At 34.6% G+C, this 21,233-nt stretch overlaps 1 pseudogene; it reads left to right on the forward strand.

Moving 5' to 3' along the window:
* Positions 1-10,632: 10,632 nt before the first annotated feature.
* On the forward strand, positions 10,633-11,559 carry LOC107498421 (annotated as a pseudogene).
* Positions 11,560-21,233: the final 9,674 nt, after the last annotated feature.

Below are 21,233 nucleotides of genomic sequence, written 5' to 3' on the forward strand. Positions count from 1 at the left end.
TCCGGAAAAATCCGGTCACTGTTTCCGGAGTGACAAATTTAGGTAACGGACCGGCCTGTTGCCCTGTCAATCACGTTGCGTAGGGGCTCTCTGAGTGGTCAGAGCTGCCGGGAGGGGCTAGTGTCGGGGGCGTCTGCGAGCGCGGGATATGAGCGGCTCCAAGCTTTGAAAGGAAAGCAATTGCTTAGTCTGTAAATCAGCTGGCTTTTTTCCTGCTCATTCCCATCTCTTACTAGGAGGTGGCGCCGTTTCCCCACGTTTGCAATCCCCAAGCTAAAAAATTTGCGCACACCAGGGCGGTTATTTCTGTATTTTCTCAGTGATCCGATTTACTAAAACCTGCGATTCCAAGGGATTTGATTTCATCAACTTTGGAGGGTTGTAGGGGAGGGTCGATTGTGGAAGCTAATCTAAAGGTCCTTCACTGCTGAATGAACTCCAACAATTAGAGGATTTTTTTTTAGGTTAAAAGAGGTCTTTCAAAATGTCGATACTTTCAAAGGGGTTTAATTAAATCTACATTCGAAGCGCAGTCTGACAGCCAGATCACAGTACTCTATGGGAGTTGGGGAAAGCAATTATTTTAGAATTTGGGATGTGTTAGGTAAGGAAGGCTTTTCTGTTACCCGTGAATTTGACTGTTCTTGTTATTCTCCGTTCTATTTTCCCTACTAAATCATAAGCAGCCTAATGGGTGGCACTATGTATCGCTTACATGTGTAGTCCTCAAAATGGCTTTCACGTATTATGCATTTAAATTTGTAAACTTTTACAGGCTGTGTAGACTTTACACATTTGTTATTGAGGCTTGGGGGCAGAAAGTGAGAAAATATTTGAAGGATGTTGAAGATACATTATGTCTTGGAATTATGCCTTGAGCATAGTTGGCAATGTTTTGTAGGAAAGTGATCTCTTGGGTAACCTCAATCAAGCTGTGTTTGCAGAGAATACACCAGAAAGGAGTCAGAATTTGTTTAGTGTTGCAAACTTCAGCTCTTTGTCTGGGTCAAAGCTAATTCAGACTCTTCCAAATTAGACAAATTTGTCAAGTTAAACGGACTGTCTCCCTATTCAGTTTCTTCTATTTCCTCATAATAAAGGGGGTACGAGGTGGATAAGGGGTGGAATAGGAATTTATTTCAACCATTGGGATAAAATCATGTCAGGATCCTACTTTGATGTGGCTCTTAGCTTTGTTTTACTTTTTATCTCCCATTTTATTATTGAGTATATGCTGTACTAATCTATTTCAGGTAATGTCCAGATGACCCAGTATTTGCGAGATTAATAGGATCTCTGAATAATTGGCTGCAGATCCCATGACTTGCTCAGTTGTGATATACACATTGTAGGAGAGGAAAAATATCTTTTTCCTCTACCCTTCTAAATTCTCACCTGGGACCTTGGTAACAAAGACAAGTCAACAAAAGTGTACAGACTTACTTAATAGAAGTTTTATGTGACACAGAAGACTTCATAAGGAAGTAAAGACCCAAAGAAATAGTGAAACCTGAGTGTTTTTATGCTAAGTTTAACAAAGAGTGGAAACTTGTAGAAAGATATCATAGGACGAAGGTGTAAGGTAAGTGTTATAAACTGGAGGAAACTTAGCAAGCCCTGTTCAGATTCTTCTGTGTCCCTTCGACTTCAGAAATAAGGGTGTTTCTTTCCTTTGGGCATCAAGAGAGCACTTCCTATTTAAAAGTTATATGACTTACTTCAGAAGATCAGAAAATCCTTCCTGCACATGACATTTCTTAAATTTTTTCAACTTCAAATATTTAATATGCCAAGGTGCTATATTTTGGGCTAGCACGTCCTGAACACTCCTTGTCAATACCTTGCAACCTGTTGAACTTCTGTAGAAATAATGGGCATTTTTGAAGGTAGTAACAAGGCCAGACATTTCTCTACACAATTCTCTCTATAATAATTGCCACCAAGAGCTTACCTTGAACATTTGACCTCTATATGTCCCACAGCCCGTTTATGGTAATTGGAAAGTTTCAAGGAAATATGAGGTTTTAGTACTGCTAGAGATCTTCATTAATATTCTACTTGATTTTATTTCTCAGAAGGTGAAGGTAAACATGTTTTACTTGAAATCACATAGGAAATTAGTGACAGAGTTATGGGTAGAAATTGGAACATCAGACCGAGAGTAATACAGTAACCTCATAGCCTTATAGTTTAAAATAACCTTCAATTTATACTGAACTGAATGTTTCATTAGTCCCATAACTTTATATTAACATTTTACTCCTTCATGTTTTCATCCACCAAATTGAAAATAACAAGTTTTGTTTTTTAATTGTCCACATTGCAGACTAATTGTATCAAAATTTGCTGGGGAGCTTTATCAAAAACTAAATTGCAGGGACCAGCTCAAACCACTGAATGATAGTCTTCAGATTTGGAAACCAACAATATAAAACATGTTATCTTTAAATGCTAAGAAGCCCTATCAACCCAATAGAGGTTTTCACAGAATACTCCACTAGTTTGTTGGTGAATTACATTTACTATCTACAAATTTATGAGGTTGTTGTCACTTATCCACTTTAGGATTGTCATGTCTCCAATAAAAGTTTTCCAAGGTCTGCCACTAAGTTGAGACCTCATGGTAAAATAGCTATTCTAAGGATTTTAACGAAATAAGTTATATTTTTATAAGGCCTATCTTCTAAAACTGGATCACCATTAATATTCACCTTATATTTTCTGTTAAAGATTTCAACCCAATTTTCCACAGATGTTTATTTTGGAGAAAAGTTTTATCACTGGGATGGGCAATTCTATCATCACTGAACAATTAAGTTCTTTTTTGTGCTGTCTACTTGAATTATGATATAAGAAGTTATGGGGAAAATGGACAATTTCTGCTGGAGTTCTAAGAGTAGGTAGTGTGTACAAAAAATAAATCTTCATTGGTTTAAGCCATCAAGGTTTTGCATTTATTGCTGCTGTAAAATTTAGCCAATCTTGATCAATCTTGACATTCTTAATTTGATGAACTCACGTAACAGTGTATATATAAAACTATGTGAAATACTCATTCTCAAACAGTGAGTTTTCCCAAAGGTCGAATTCTGATAACTATGGGGCCTAAAAAAAGTACTGCTTTTCCTCCTACCGTCTAAGTTCTTCTAGCTGGGCCAATAATCAAATTGACAGAGATAAGTTAACAGGAGAAAATCAAAATGTTAATATATGCACGTGGGGAATTCACATGGGGATGAAAATTTCAAAGACAGGCAACGTTGAGTGTACGTGATTTTTTGGACAAAGGAGAAGAGTGGGGGGTATAAGATTTTAAAAGTGAGAATTGATGATTTGCAGGTAGTTGAGGTATTGCAGAATGCACGTGATGGGAAAATTTTTGCTAGGCAACTTAGAAACAACAGGACACAGCAGGTATCTAGCTAATAGGCTTGCTTGCATCTTCCTGGCTAATGCCAACATGGAGATTCTTAAGATGATTAAGCCAATACTCTTTTTCTAAAGCAGGTTTTACCATCTGAATCTCTTGGGCAGGAAAGAAGGTAGGGTCAAAGGTTCTTTCTGAGTCTTTTTTTTCTCTTAATAAACAGCTTAAAATTAATATTTCAAAAGGAAACTTCAGAGTGGCAAAATTTTAGTTCCCTTCATAACTGAGAAATTTGTGTAAGTATTCTCTTACTTTGAAGTCCAAGTACAGTCCTTCCTCTTATAGAGCCGCTTTTCACTTACTGCTGAACCAAAACACTGGCCACTTGATCAATATAGTGATGGTTTATTCAGTTCTTGGTGACATTTAGTTCTGGATACTGTACGTTGGGCCAGAATCGTAGGTGATAAAATGTAACTGTAGCCTTGAGGTCAATCTGAACATACCAATGGGGAAAAAAAATCAAGTTTAAAATTAATCAGTGAATTAATTAACCAGTTAGTTAAAACACACACACAATTTTGGTACAAAAGCATTAACAAATATTTTAGTTCTTTACTGAATATCTTGGCCATATGCTATAGAATGATGACAAATCTTCCTGATTTGCTGGAAACTTTCCAGTTACAACCTTGCGAGTTCCAGTAAATCCCTATTTCCAGACAAACAAAGATGGTTGATCTTCTGATAAGTTATACCATATTACCTGAAGCAAAACTTCCTAAGTATCCTTTATAACTGGTTCTTAAAGTGTGGTCTCTGGACCACCATTAGCATTACTTGGTAACCTGTTAGAAATGCAAATTATTAAGCACACCTTACACTTACTGAAACAGAAACTCTGGGGGTGAAGCTAAACAAATCTGTTTTAACATTAATTTAATAACGATTTAGGATTCTCTTAAATTCCCAAGCAAACCTGATGCATGTTCAAGTATGACAATACCTCAATCCCTACATTGCCCTCGTTTTTCCTGGCCACCCGTGCTGCTTTGTCCCTTCTCTAAAATGTTTCCTTTGTATTTTTCATCTTTTTTTTTTCTCATGGAGGAATATTTGGCTTCTTCAATTCTTCATCTCCAGGCTTTACCCTGCTGAAAAACACAAAATTCGATACCAAGCAACATAGAAACTCCTTTGTATTCAGACACATCTAATTTCTCTTTTAAGAAATCTTTATGTGAGGAAGAATAGTGCCTTTTGAAAAAAATGAGTAGCTAGAACAATAATTCTAAAGTTATTGCTGCCAGTTAAATGAGAAAAATCCCATGGATAAGAAACTTCACAAAGGCCTTTGGCCTTACTCTATATGGAAATTTAAGAGAATCAAAATTTGATTATTGAATGAATCGGTGAAATATACTGATGAATTTGCAGTACAAGTAAGTCAACCAATGAAATGTTAGAAAGGAAGATATCGACAATTTATAATTTTACATTTTTAATAAACACAGTAATATGATTTTACTAATTTAAAATTTTCAGCGTTTCGACTGAGATTTATGATGGAATTGTCGTTACTAAAGAGATGCACATCCAAGTTAATGTAATGTATTACAGAGAGTTTCAGTTTGCTCATTTCTGTTTTGGTTTGAGAGGCAGATCCAGGAGAAGACATGAGGACCCCCCCTGGGCTGGTCGTCTGGGGACTTGCACCAATGAAAAGTTTGACATACACTCAAAATATTATTCTTTAATTATTTCTATGATATTAATTTAATGAGAACATAGATAATCTGAATTTTTATGAAAAAAAAAATTTCAATGCAGAAACCCTCATTAGGTTTTATTTTCACCAGGCAAAGCAGAGACATTGTAGTAGAGTTAGTCTCTGTTCTGTGGGCCCTGCCTCCCTTTCAGGTTTCCTGTACTTCTTGTTTCATTCTGTATTGCTTTCCTGAGTGAGACTACAAACTATATTAAAGGATTTACAATTATTTAATGCAATAAAATGAAATACTACATTGTTTATTACTGTCTCAAAATTTCAGTTCTATTGCAGCCAAGATTCGATGACTAAATACATCTGTGCAAAAAAATTTGAGACAGGGCTATGTTATTAAGGAAGTAGATTTTCAAAAACTTATTTCCACTAGAGGGTGCTGACACCTTTAGCAGGTTAACTTTGTTACCTTTCCTAAATTGATTTCAGTAATGTGTTAGCCCTGTTTATTGATTGGCACTCAAATATCTGCTTAACAAGACTGGCATTGAGGATGGCTGTGTTTGTAGTTTTAAAAGGTTATTATTTTCAATACTAATAATTCATTACTATTATTATTTTTTGTATTGAAGATGTCTCATAATAGTCATATCATCATGCAAGAAATGTTGGGGGCAGGTGAGAGACTAAAGAGAGCCTGACAGAGATGCAGATTTGAGAGGGTGGCTGGCGGCCACTGGAGGACAAACAAAAAAACACTGCACACTTTCTGGACCCTTCAATCAAGTGATATGAAAGCCTTAGTAATCTAGGAAAGGTGATATATTTCCACCCCAAGACTCATTGATTCAGGAGGAAGGAGAAAAGTAAAAACCTGGCCCTAATGGAGGGACAAGAAGGCTTTCAGGGCCAGGGTCCTGCACCAGTTCAAAGCAGAGTTCTGCTGCCACCTGCAGAGAGTCAGGAAACCTCCTCACTCAAGAGCTGCCACAAACTCAGGGCAGGGCTTGCCTAATACAATAGGGAGGAACAGGAATAATGTGAAAACCCGCCTCTGAGGCCTGGGCATACAGGGTCTTCCTGAGACAGATGATGGACCAGGAGAACCGAAACTCCCTTCTCACTTCCCACTATGATCCTGGCACTGAGTGACAAGCCGTCTATTGCTACGATGAGGCAAAAGCATGGAGAGAGAAGCTTCTGAGGTGCAGGCTTAGAAGAACTGCTGAAAGTCGACGGTGGAGCCAGTACACTGAGGGAAAACCTTTGGCATCCATGGTCCAATATTTAGCACAAAGTACAAGCAGACCTTTACTGGAATTTGAAGTCCATAATGCACCTGGCGTGTGCACGCGTGTATGTGTGTGCGTGTGTGTATCTTGATTATATAAACTAAGCATACACTTCTATATAGTATGTACCTAGGATAGCAATTGCTTTCTCATAAATCTGTGAATTTTCTAGTTTAAATATTGAAAAGAGTTTTCCAAAGTGGTTGTACCCACTTAGAGTTCTTCAAGTGTATGAGTATATTTCTTATTTCATATTTTTGTCAACACTTGGTATTGTTAGTTTTTTATTTTACTCATTCTTGTGCATATGTAATGGTATCTCATTATAGCTTTAATCTGCATATCCCTGATGACAAATGAAAGTAAGCATGTTTTTATATATTTACTGGTCATTTGAATATTCTCATTTATGAAGCTTTTATTTAAGTCAATTTCCATTTTCCATTAAGTTGTCGATCTTTTACTTCTTGATCTATGGAAGTTGTTTCTATATTCCTGATATAAACCCTTTGTTGTTTGGATGTTTTGAAAATGTCTTTTCCCATTCTCTGTGACTTAAAAAAATTGTGAACACAAAACTAAATTTTTGTGTTCAGATTTATCAGTCTTTCTCTTTATGGTAAATTCCGTTTATGAAGTTTTTATATACCCTGAAGTCAAGAAGATATTTTTTATAGTATTTTGTAGGTTCCTAATTGTTTCCCTTCAAATTTAGATCTACGATCCACCTACAATTGATTCTGGTGCATCAGGCGACATATAAATCTAGTTAATTGTTTTGCATAAAAATAAACAATTGTCCTAACAACATTTTTAAAAGGCCATTGTATTGACATTGCTCTGCAGTACCACTTGTATAAGATCAAAAAATCAAGGTTCCATGTTCACATTTGTCTGTTTCTAAACCCTCTCTCCTATTCCATTGCTGTATCTTTTTGTCATTGATGCAATATTACACTGTTTTAGTATATTTTTAAAATAAATCTTGATAACTGCTAGAGCATGTCTTTCCATTATGTTCTTCTTTGAGAGTATCTTCGATATTTTTGGATATTTAATAATCATTTATGTTTTATTCTCACAAAAAAACCAGTTGTGTGTAGTGTGTTGAATCTATACAATAATTTGAGGGAAGAATTGAAATATTTACCATATTTCAGTTATCCTTTTTATTTCTGACATTGATTATTTGTCATTCCTGTTTTCTTTTTTGTGCATCTGTCTGGGTCTTGTACTTAAAACAATTCCTTAAATTTAAACAAAAATTCTCATAGACCTCTATATGGAAATCGTGGGAAGAATATTATATGCAAATGGATGATGCAAATATACTATATTTTTATATTTCATAGTATGAAGTCATTTGAGAACGTCTAATATTGAAAAATCAAGAAATAGTCATATAAGTATGCTATTTTAATTTATTGAGGTAAATGTCAGAAGGAAGAGCTTGAAGAGTTGAAGATGGTTAAATTAGGGAAACAAATCCAAGATTGGTAAAGGTAGGTAATACCCATTAAAAAAAAAAAATTGTAAACATTTAAAATTTATTTTATCTGTGAGTGACATATTATTTATCAAGCTAGCCTAAACTAATATGGTTTTTTGGTGAGTGTCAGAAATATATTTTCTTCCATGAATGTGAGTACTCTGCAATTGTAGGAAGAAGCTGGTGAGAGTTCTAGTTTTCTACCACTGCAAACTCATTATCACATGTTCATTTGCATAAAAGCAAAACCTGACTAGATTCTTCAGAAAATGGACATCTATTAGTTCTAATGAGGCAGAAACAGCCCTAAATCTGTCTGTAGGTTGAAAGAATTCTTTCTTTCTGCTGTTTGGTAGGTATCCTGGCCAGTACTTATTTTCAGGTATGTCTCATTCCCAAGTGATTATGGTAATATTTTTACAGAACAGTTGGCAAACCCTGTAATCAGCTATTGAGGCAGGATTTTTTTTTTTTGAAGTGAAGAGAAATTGAATTTTTGCATCTGGACCTCTAATCAGTGGGTACTGTTATCCCATCCCCAACTATTCACTTAACTTAAATAGCGATAATACTTACAATCAAAAAACTGTATTATAAAACTTATGTTAATTACTATACCTTAAAATGTCTATACAGATACAGGATCTTTTTTGAAAATAAATTAGTTTTATTGAGATATAATTTATGCACAATAAAATTCACTCTTTTTGAGTGTATAGTTCTATACATAATGCTTCATGAGCTTAAGTGCAAGTCTTCCAGATAGTTTCTTCATGTGCTAATTAGCCAAACTCAAATGATTGAATCAAAGATAATTAATATGCTAAATGGCTGATCAAAATATTTTGATTCAAGTTAAACTAGTCATAGACATATTGTTTCTCAACCTGACATAAAATTTAACAGCTTTACTAAAATATCACATGCTTTTCTTAAGGTAGAATGTACAATTACCACAAATGTGTTTGTACCAGTTGCTTGCACAGCTTGGTAATCAGCTTATATTCAGTGCCACTGACCTAGGCAAGAAGCTATAGAAATATGAGAAATTCTGTAGAGGGATGTTCATTTTCCAACCTAGTTGTTCATAATTTCACTATTAATTGTCTCTTTTTTGAATATGCCTTCATAAGTATAAGGTCAAGGTTGATGAACATTTTCTGGAAAGATCTAGACAGTAAATATTTTCAGCATCGTGGGCCATCTGGTCTCTGTTGAAACTACTTAACCCTGCTGTTGTAATGAGAGAGCAGTTATAGACAATAAATAAAGAAAAAAGCATGGCTATATTCCAATAAAAATTTATTTGCAAAAAAAGTGGAAGGCAGCATTTGCCTCATGGATTATAGTTTTCCAGTTTCTAGTATAAGCAATCATTAATAAACCTAACAGTTTCCAATTTACTAGTGGCTTATATTAAGATGTCAAAAAAATTTTGTAAAAGATATATTAACAATGAATAGATTACCAGAGTAGCATTCAAAATCCTAGATATCTTGTGAATACCAACCAAATAGTATTTCAATTAAAATTAGTTACTATCGATAACCAGGGGTAACACAGACACATATATTCTTCCTTGCATCCCAGCCAGAGCTTTAAAACTGTCCTACTTTAGGACAGTGAATCTAATGGGAGATAGTTTAAGGACTCTGATAAATCTTCAACTACACTTCTGCACTGGAGAAGTTTCTCTAGGGCACCAGATCTCTGGATTTTTTTTTTTTTTTAACTGAGAAAGAGAGGGCTATTGCTGTAAGAAATAGGGATTTTGGGTCACCACCCCTTTCTAGTTCATTTATCTGTAGGAATACTGTCCCCCATTGGAGACTACTTGTTAAAGCCAAGGTCAAGAAAATGTCAATCGCTTCTCTGGCTGGTGCTGTCTGGCTTATAGTGTTTCAGAGATGATACAGCATGAAAAATAAACATGTAGGTGAAGCAGGTTCTGCAGATAAGAAGGATGTGCAAAAATTTCTTAAAAATACCTGCCAGGTGTTATACAGAAGATTATGTAGAAGAGCAGGTTTTCAAGGATGATGAGACTGGTTTATTCTAGAAGGATTTTGGCAAACAAACCTACATCACTCAAATGGCATTTGATTGACAAAAGTATTGTGACCAAAGGCTTGCAGCTCCCCTTGAAAAAATAGTTCAGTATCTGCTAATTCAGCGTTTCTGGTGGCTAGAGAGAACATAACTACCATGAATAACGAGAATCAACTCTACATCACATTCAAGCAGAAGCATTCAAATCCACTCCCCAGTTAGCTTCTGCTCTTTTCCTTCTGCCATGAGAATTTCAGGTCTTAAATAGGGACTGTTTCTTAAGCCTGAGTTCTAGAATAGGAAAACACATAAGGCCGCAACAGCCAACCCACAGCTGTCTACATGTAACATAAATGAGAAATAAATAGTGTTTGAAGTTGTTACTGCTATAAAGCTACCTAATTAGTGCCTTTATCATGTTGCTAAAATGATCAGTGAAAAATTATTTATCACATAAAAACTTGATAGCCAGTAACATGTTCTATGACTTACATAGTGTCAAACATACAATAGCTCTCAATACTCATTGAATTAATGAATAAATGAATGAATGGATAAATAAAAGAGAATAGGGAGATGTGATAGGATATAAGACCATTTAACGTTGTTGGGGAAGGAGAAAAATAGTTAAAGTCATTGGGCTTTCTGTTCCTCCCTGCTCAACAGTCAGCTGCATCTTCTTGTGCAGTGCAAGCCAAGTCCCTGAGACATGATGGTGAAGGTAAGAGTAAATAAATTTGGCTGTATAGGTCACCAGGGCTGCTTTCAATTCTGGAAAAGTGGATATTGTTGCCATTAATGACCCCTTCATTGACCTTAACTACATGTTCTACATGTTTCACAACGATTCCCCCCATGGTAAGTTTAGTAGCACAGTCAAGGCTGAGAAACTGGAAGCTTGTCATCAATGAAAAGCCCATCTCCATCTTCTAGGAGCAAGATCATGCCATCATCAAATGGGGTGGAGTTGATGATGCTGAATATATTGTTGAGTCCATTGGTATCTTCACTACTTTGGAAAAGACTGGAGCTCGCTTAAAGGGTAGAGCCAAAAAAGTTATCATCTCTGCCTCTTTTACTGTTGTCCCCATGTGTCTAATGGGCATGAACCATAAATATGGAAACCACCCTAAGATTGTCAGCAATACCTCCTGCACCACCAACTGCTTGGCTCCCTTGGTCAAGGTCATCTGTGATAACTTTAGCATTGTGGAGGAATGCATGACCACTGTCCATACCATCACTGCCACCCAGAAGGCTGTGGATGGCCCCTCTGGGAAGCTGTGGCATGATAGCCATGGGGCTGCCCAGTCTACCATCCCTTTTTCTACTGGCGCTATCTAGGCTGTGGGCAAGGTTATCCCTGAGCTGAATAGAAAGCTCACTGATATGGTCTCCTGTGTCCCACTCCAAATGTGTCAGTCACGGATCTAATCTCCTGTCTGGAGAAAGCTGCTAAATATGATGACGTCAAAAGTAGTACAGCAAGCATTGGAGGACAATCCGAAGGCCCTTTCATGCTGGGGCCGGCATTGCCCTTAACAGCCATTTTGTCAAACCCACTTTCTGGTATGACAATGAATTTGGCTATAGTATCAGAGTGGTGTACCTTATGGTTGATATGGCCTCCAAGGAATAAAAGCCTCCTGGACCACCAGCCTCAGCAAAAGCGAGGGAGAGATGCCCCAGCTACTGAAGAGTCTTTGCCCAACTAGATCCCCAACTATGCTAAAAATTTTCCATCCTTTGCAGTTTCCATCCCAGACCCCCTGAAAAAGGGGAAGGACTTAGGGCACCCTACCTTATCATGTACCAGCAATAAAGTACACTGTACCCAGTCAACAAATAAATAAAATCATCAGGGATTACTTGAGGAGATGAGAATAGATTGGGTCCTAGGAATCATCATGAAATCATTTGTCAAGTCTGTTGCAATGCCATTTGCCTGAAGAATCTATAACTAATTCAGTCTAGCAAACAAAGAATTTGATGAAGCTTGAGTAATGAGTCTTGTGCTTGACATGCTCTCAGTAAATATTTTATAAATATCTGTTAATTGCAATGTTATTAAATTTTTTTGAAAAATATAGACTGTCTTATTAAAATAAGGAAATAAACTAGAACCCACGGATACTCCATCAAAGATTATATTTCTTTGATTAGAAAATGAGTAATTAAAAAATTCCATGTGACTCAATCAAGGTCACAGCAATACAAATTTACTTCATGCATTTATTTTGAAGAAAAAAAATTAGCTTTAATTATTTATGATAGTTTTAAGTATGCTTACAAATTTATTGACTTGTTTGGAAAGTGTAATTAAATTTCTGCTTTGGGAAATACTAATATCAATGTATAAAGATAAATCTGAAAGCACATAGTGAAAATGGGAGCACTAATAGCTTAGTCCAAATAACTGCCTTTCTCTCTTAGCAACTTTAAACACTATGTGTATATGATGAGTTATTTACAACCAGAAGTTAAAGTTGATGTAAAATCAGTCTCCTTGGGACTACTACCATTTTCTCTTTTTCAGTATTTTAGGCAAGTACCATGTGAATTATTTCATGCACAAAATTTTGGAAGAATAGTAGAATGTAGCATGACATCTTAGAAGATTTTTCTAGATGCTTTAGCTGTTCCACACCTAAAAAAACACTTGTCAGTCCAAACTGGACCAACTATTATTATTATAAGAAGACTGTATAACTGTACTTTTGTTTTTAAAAAATGTTTTCCGAAGTTTTAGATTGACCTATTAATTAAAAAAGTATGATATTGCAATATTTGCTTTCTAAAACAATAAATTAATGTAAATACAAAACATACCATCCAACCTTTAACTATTTACTTCCTTGCTATGGAAAGTCCACTTGCCATATTTGGTTAAAAAAAATGCTTCATGTGAATCATTGAGAATCTTCAATACATAGTTGTTCAATAAAATAGTTGATTGACATATTAACTATAAAAGATAAAAATATTTGTTTGACATATTTTAGAGAAAATTGATGCACTTGAAAAATACTCATAAACCAGACTCATTTATTTCTTGTGTTAGAGAAAGCTTCTCAAAGATGCTCAGGCTTAGAATAAAGAACAATATGATTTAATTAGATGTTAAGAAAAAAAAAGATGGAAGGGGGTGAGCATTCGATTTAGACATAGTGGCATGTGAGAAAGTAAGGATGTATGAAAACATAAAAGGTTTGAAAAAGTTCATTCAAGTTCTGTTTTCAGAAGAAAACTATGAAATAGAGAAATATAAATATACGGCCAGTCATTTGCTTTAATATATCACTTTGTGCAAGGACATGAACATTATTACTTCAGGTTCCAAGATCAGTGAGAGGTGTATCAACTCTTTAAGAATCATCGATTCTCAAAGTATTTATGTATTCCACAGTCACACCCACTTTACTGATATTTCAAGTTAATTCACACTAAACGGTCTGGTTGAAGTTAACATGGGTAGGAGAAATATATCTATTTCTTATATATGTTTTAGAAGTACTTGCACTCTAAAAAGAAAAGTTGAATCTTTTAAAAGATGAGAACTGAGATTACTTCTAAGTCAACACTTTATTCTGTTTTGTAAGCAAATCTGTAATAATGGAAAGTGTAGTTTTCCAGCATAAATTAAATTATTGTGCTCTATATTTCCTGCTGGAGAGAGTAGACTCTGGGCAATATGATGTACATTTAAATTTTGAGAGCACACAGTTTTAGGCTGTTCCTTTCAAATTCACAGAAATACAAATATATTAGAGTATTCTCAAGAGAAATATAAGTGTTCCATTATATTTCACCAGACACATTCATGGGACTTCTAATAAAACCTGTAATTTTTATAAATCAAAGAGCCAAATAATGAAATACCTTATTTTCCATAAAGTTGGATACATTCATCTATTTCATCATTAATAAGCTTATTTCATTTTTCCAGCAAGGACGTTAGTAATCTATTAGAGTTGTTTCTACTACAAGAGGGTTTTAAAATGCCAGTATGTGAAGCTTATGCAATAAGATAACAGGTGACATGTTTAGACTGTTGTCAGTAAAGTTTTTTTTTTTTTAATGTGAGTTTAAAACACAAACAACATGGGAAAAAATTTTCAAATTATGTAATGATTTCACTGTGTAAAATCAAAACTACAACAAAAAAGATTTAGAGTTCCTTTATATCCTGGTTTAATTAAAGAAAGATTCAATTTTAAAATTTTTAATTTGTCTATAACTGCAGAAACACATTGATTCAGTTAGCATAATAGATATATAAAGACATCAGCATTAATAAATGTGTTTGGAACCCTAGATGCCATGAAATTTGTTATCGTAACAGTACTCTTTCCGTAAAAGTGATAAATAAAAATAAATGTAGCCTAAAAATTGATACTAATTATTCATGGTATACCGATAATTAAAATTTTATTTGCTTTCAAATTTACGTAGTGATTTCTTGTATAGTCCCTTTTAACAATAATGTAAAGTTCAATGTCACAAATAAGGGTGGAGTACTAAGCGGGCCTGACCCTGCTTAGCTTCTGAAATCAAAGGGGATCGGGCTTGTTCAGGGTCGAATAGCCATAGACCACAGCTTCCTTTTTAAATTAATGATTTAATCTTTTAACAAATTTTTCTTAAGCACTAAGACTAGGGGGAAAGCAGCAAAAGAGATAGGAATAGTTATTTTATTCATGTTTCGTCATCTACTCAGTGTCTCTTACTACCTACCATAGGGCCTTTCAATACCTGAGGGATCGTGCATGTCTTCTAAGGGCACGTACAAAGTCTTCTTTAAAAATTTTAAAATTGGGGGGTTTTATTTTAACTAAAATATAAAAGGTAAATATAAGTATATTCTAAACCAGTGCTGTCCAACAGAACTTTCTATGATAATGAAAATGTTGGATCTTATGTTCTTCAATGTGGTAGCCACTAGAAACACATGGTTATTAAGTATTGAAATGGGGCTACTGTGATTGATGAACTGAGACTGTTTAATTTAATTTTGTTTAAAATGATTTAAATTACAATGTAAAGATTCACATGTAGTTAGTGGCTACTGTCTGGAAAGAAGAAGTTTAGACACTGTCGGAGTTTAACACTGCCATTTGAACTAACTTCTGTAGTTTTTATATTTTATATTGACCACGTGAAACCCAAATGAGTTTCAGGCACTGCAAAATTAAAGTAAGAATGCCTTACTGAAAAGGTCTAATGAATAGTAGTAGCAAGTATGTAATTCAGTTTACAAACAGTGATTAATTTCTATCAAAATAACATTAGCTCCCATATTAAATTAGCATCAATAAATTGAATTATAAAATTTTTATATTGATTATTTAATTTGGAAATTTGTTTTGTATATTTGCAGAGAAGCTATAAGACAAAAGGAGTTTACCTAGTTTTATGATGCACTTGTTTAAATAAAAATGAAATTTAAACGTTTTATCAATACTGAAGAAACTATATTTTCCTTGAAAAAGTATCATTAATCACTCATATTTCAGAAACATTAGTCTAGTAAATTATATGTAGTCAGTGTGTCAAACATTACTCAAAGTTTTAGGAATCTTGCCTATTTCATTCCTACAAACACTCTATCAAGTGTACATGTTCAACTAGGATAACAATTTTATAGCTTGGAAAGCAGATGCTTATAACTTTAGCAATCTACTTGAAATCCTACAGTTAATAAGTGATAGATTCAAGATATAAATTTATACCTTTTTCTCCAGAATAGCATATCAAATGTGACAGGCAAAATTATGGTTCATCCAAAATATCCACTTCCTAAATCCTGAAACCTGTGACTATGTTACCTTACATGAATAAAGATACTTTGCAGTTGTGATTAAAAACAGCAATTACAGAGTGCTGAGGTGGAAAGTGGAAGAAACTAAAGAGGAGTAGATTACTATATTTTTAAACTTATGGTTCTGTAAAAGAAAAATACTGTGGATCAAAGATACTATATCCAGCAAAATTGTCCCTCAGAAATGAAGGAGGGATAAAGACTTTCTTTGGCAATCAAAAGCAGAGGACATCCATTAACAATAGGTCTGCTTTATAAGAAATCCTAAAGGGAGTTCTTTGGGTTAAAATAAAAGGACATTAATTAATAACATGAAAACATATGAAATTATATACTCACTGGTAAAAGTAAGTATGCACTCAAATTCAGAATACACTAATATTATAATGGTGGTGTGCAAATCACTGATAACTCTAATAAAAACGTTAAAAAATGAAAGTTTTAAAAATAACTATAGATACAATAATTTGTTAATGAATCTACAATATATCAAAAGATATATATTATGACATCAACAACATAAAATGGGGGAGAATAAAAGTGTGGAATTGAATTTATTATCAGCTTAACACAGGCTTATACAGCTATGTTTTGTAAAAGCCCTATGGAAGCCACAAGAAAAAATCTCTAGAAGTTATAGATAAGATAAAGAGTAAGGAATCCAACAAATCACTACAAAAAAATCATCAGATAACAGAGATATCAAGAGAGGAAGAAAGGAACAGAGTCAGAAAACAATCAATGGAATAGCAACAGTAAGTCCTTACCTTTACTTTAAATGAAAATGTTTAAATTCTCCAGTTAGAAGACATAGAATGACTGAATGGATAAAAAAAACAAGACCAAACAGTATGCTGCCTATAGCAGCATACAGCATGATACTGGCATAAAAACAAATATATAGACTAATGGAACAAAATTGAGAGCCATATATACATCCACACATCTATGGTCAACTGATTTTTGACAAGGCTACCAAGAACACACAATGGAGAAAAGATAATCTCTTTAATAAATGGTGTTGGGAAAACTAGATATCTAGATACAGAAGAATGAAATTGAACTCTTATCTAACACCATAAACAAAAATAAACTAGAAATGAATTAATGACTTAAATGTAATACCGGAAATTGCAAAACTACTAGAAGAAAACTTTGGGAAAAGCTTCTTAACATTGGTCTGGGCAATGGTTTTTTAGATATGACCCACCCAAAAAATACAGGCAACAGAACCAAAAATAGACAAGTGGGATTGCATTAAACTAAAAAGCTGCAAGGCAAAGAAAATGAAAAGGCAACCTACAGAATAAGAGAAAATATATGCAAGCCATTTATCTAATAAGAATTAATATCTAAGATATATAACTAACTGAAAAAACTTTATAACAAAAAAGTTGATTAAAAAGTTAGCTAAGGAACAGAATAGGTATTTCTCAAAAGAAGACATCCAAATGGCCAACAGGTACATGAAAAGGTGCACAACATCATTAATTATCAAGGAAAAGCAAATCAAAACCACAAGAAGATACCACCTCACACCTGTTAGAATGGTTATTTTCAAAAAGAGTAAAGATAACAAGTGTTGGTGAGGATGTGAAGAAAAGAGAACCCTTATGCACTATACACTGTTGGTGGAGATGCAAAATTGTGCTATGGAAAACAGTATGGAGGTTCCACAAAAAATGTAAAATAAAACTATCATATGATTCAACATTTCCACTTCTGGGTATATATCCAAAGGAAATAAAAGCAGTATCTTCAGCAGATATCTGTAACACCATGTTTTTTGCAGCATTGGTTATAATACCAAGATATAGAAACAATCTAAGTGTTCATCGACAGATGAATGAATAAAGAATAGGATATATGTATGTATGTATGTATGTATGCATGCATGTATACACACAGTGGAATATTATGCAGCCTTAAAAAAGGAAATTTTGTCATTTGTCACAACGTGGATAAATCTGAAGGACATTATGCTAAGTTAAATAAGTCAAGCACAAAAAGACATAATAATATCACTTTTAGGTGAAATTTTAAAAAGTTAATATCATAAAAGTAGAGAGTAGAATGTTGGTGCCAAGGCCTGGGAGAGTAGAAGGAATGGGAATGGGAAGATGTTGGTCAAAGGGTTGAAAAGTTTAGTTATGCAGATTGAATAAATCTAGAGATCTAATGTGTAGAATGGTGATTACAGTTAATACTATTATATTTTATATTTAGAGTTTACTAAGAAAGTTAATCTTAAATGTTCTCACTCCTCACATAAAAAGTCAGATCTATATAAATATATACAATAAAAATTATTCGTACCTCTCTTGTAGGTTACTGAAGAATTTTAATGTTGACATAAGTACCACAGATAATGACTTAATTATATATATGAAATGGTTGAAAAAATAAAATTTAATATCAAAAATAATGTTTTGTGCATCCAATTTGATAATTCATGTTTTATTGAGGGGAGCGGGATAGTGGTGTCTTCTTCACAAAACATACTTTTAGTTCAGCAAATGATGAATATACATATTCAGACACTAATTTTATTTTATTTGAACATATTTAAATATATTAAGAAAATAATGTCACTTATATTTATAAAAGTCTCAAATTTATAAAGCTGAAGAGTATTAGTTTTTTATCTACATAAAACCTGCAGAGATTGGTAAAGTAGCTATAGAATGCCATTTTACACCTAAAAAGATTTAGGTCTAAAAAGGTCTATACGCTTAAAGAAATGCAAATGGTAAAGTGGTAAATCTATGACTTGAACTCAGTTCTTGGCATTTTGTTCACCAAGATTGCTTTATTGATTTATTGGTGAGCAAATCAGTAAATGAGATAAATCATCTAAATATCTAGGAAATTAGAATCGTGCATCTGGAGAAATAGCCGATTTCATTATAGAACTTTAGGTAGAATATTTGTGGTTATTGGAACTTAGAGGCCATAGATACAAATATTAGGTTAGCAAATTCATCAGTTTATTTCTCAGGTTTTATTTCTCATATTTAAATCTCATATTTGAATATTCGAATATATAAGATGACTGGCTATTTATGTGCATATTTTGGTGTCCTTCCTGGCTATTGGTGATGGATGTAGTGCCTAAGTAATGCCCAATGTTAAATGCTACTATTACATATCATCTGATTTAATCTTCATAACAACACTCTGAGGTGCACATTATTTTCCCACTAGACTCTGTGACTCACAGATGCAACGCTCTGCCCAAGTTCGTACAATGAGGAAGTGGCCATCTCACAGCCATTCTTTCTATCATCCTAGCCTACCACTAATTTTAAAGTGAGTTACTGACTATCCTTGATGGCAGATCTCTACAAATCAAGTAAAATAAGGTCTCTTGGGAAGAGCATGTATCATTTCTTTGCTTTTAAAGGTCCTCTTCCTAGGAATAGCTTGTGACTGATGTGAATGATCCTTCCATGTGATAAGAAGTAGTGATAGGAGAGTGTTTTAAAGGAGAACTGCCAAAGTTGTAGAGAAACCTCTGACCGAAGCCATAACAGTGGACAAAGGAAGGACATAAGGTGACCTAGTAGAGATAACCCCAGTGTCAGCCAATGAAGAAGGAAGCCACTACAAACAAAACAATGCGCCTGGGTTAAACTGGCTCAAGCACTGCTGACTTAGGGGGATTGGAAGACAGTTTTGTTCCTGAGGAAGGTACACATTACAGCATAGCTCTCTTAATGGCGGCATTGGCAGAAGACTGAAGACACCAGTTTTCTGAGATAGGATGTTTCAAATGCATTGAGAGGCATCTCATTTACTCGATGCATTTTGATTCCCAAAAGTAATGTACTGCATTCTTAGTTCTGTGCACCACTTGACAGTAAAGGTTACAGTCACATAAAGTGAAGCATAGGTTGTTTGTTTTGTTCTCTGTTGTATTCTGATCATATAGAACAGCTTCTGGAACATTGTAAGCTCTCAGTATTTGTTGAGTGAATGAATCAATAAATCACTGCATGTGGGCAGCCTTCAGTATCACAGATTTAGCAGTGCATTAGTTCGGCACATAAATGTGGCACCTACTTTTAGCATAAATCAGAAAGGTTTTAGAAACAATCTAGTCTAACTCCCTCATTTTATAAATGAAAATTAGATCCACAGAAATAAACAGGTTTAGCCAAGGTTACACAGAAACTAGGCAAAAATAGAGAAAAAAAATTCTCAGCTTCCAGTTCAGGGTTCTTCCCGCCCACCCTCCCTCCCTCCGTCTTTCCTTCCTTCCTCCCTCCCTCCCTCCCTCCCTCCCTCCCTCCCTCCCTCTCTCCTTCCTTCCTTCCTTCCTTCCTTCCTTCCTTCCTTCCTTCCTTCCTTCCTTCCTTCCTTCCCTTTTCTTTCTCTCTTTTACCCCTTCCTTTTGACCTATGACATAATGGGCAACATATATAATTTAAAAAATTCTAGAAAAGAAGCAGATACTAGTCCGTATAAACATTTCAAACTCAAATCGATCTTAGTTTGTACGTTTTTTCCCCTAAAACTTAGGCTCAATGACTACTAACGTATGTTCTGTCTCCATACTCCGGCATTTAAATGTTGCATCTTATATATGGGGATGGCAGGAGATTATATTTGTGCTTATCCTTTCCTCTTGGTAATGGAGTAGAATGATGTTGATGGTCTTGATTTCTGAAATGAAATTGGGATTTACAAAGGTGAAGTGAACATGTAAAGATTGCATTTTTGCAGCACATAACTTTCTGCTGGAGACTGATAACTCATTTCCTTGTCTCAGAAACAGTCAGATGCTGTTGAGTGGAGATGTAGGCTGTACATATTCCTGCATTGTACTTAAGATGTTTGCCCGATATTATTTGTATAAAACCAGTGTACTCAGTGACTACCTCCCCAGAGAATGCTGATGAATATCTTTGCTATCTCACTCACAATATACACTCAAGTTGATTACAAAGTTCCATTAAATCTTACATTTTTGGAGCTAGTGTAGCATACTGGTTTGGACTTGACAAATCCTGTCTCTTGTACTTCCTAAGCATATACGGGTAAAATGGAGACAATAATATGAACTTCTGGAAGTTGGTATATATGTATAAAATTTATTGGGATGACATTGGTTAATAAAATTATATAAGTTTCAAGTGTAAAATGAAATAATATGCATAAGCACCTAGCACAATGACTCTTATGTACTCCACCGCCTTTTAGAACTATTGTTGTCTAACTTTTCTATTTTATACGTGAGAAAAATTGAAAATCAGAGAGCTTCCTTATGACTAGAGATTCTCGATCTGGGCACCAATTTCCTAATTTCTCTAGGTTATCGGTCTGTTGTACTTTATCACTTTTCCTCATTGCCCTTGCTCAAGGCGGGTGTACAACAGTCGAAAGTGTGCTGCCAGCTTTTTTCCTTTCATTTTACTCTCTCTGTGTGCCTGGTTCTTTAGAGAAAGGGGAAACCTTGCTGACTCTGGCCCTTTAGCTTCATCGATCTCTTTATG

Source organism: Rousettus aegyptiacus, unplaced genomic scaffold, assembly GCF_014176215.1.
Source record: "Rousettus aegyptiacus isolate mRouAeg1 unplaced genomic scaffold, mRouAeg1.p scaffold_m13_p_2, whole genome shotgun sequence".
Classification (NCBI taxonomy): Eukaryota; Metazoa; Chordata; class Mammalia; order Chiroptera; family Pteropodidae; genus Rousettus; species Rousettus aegyptiacus.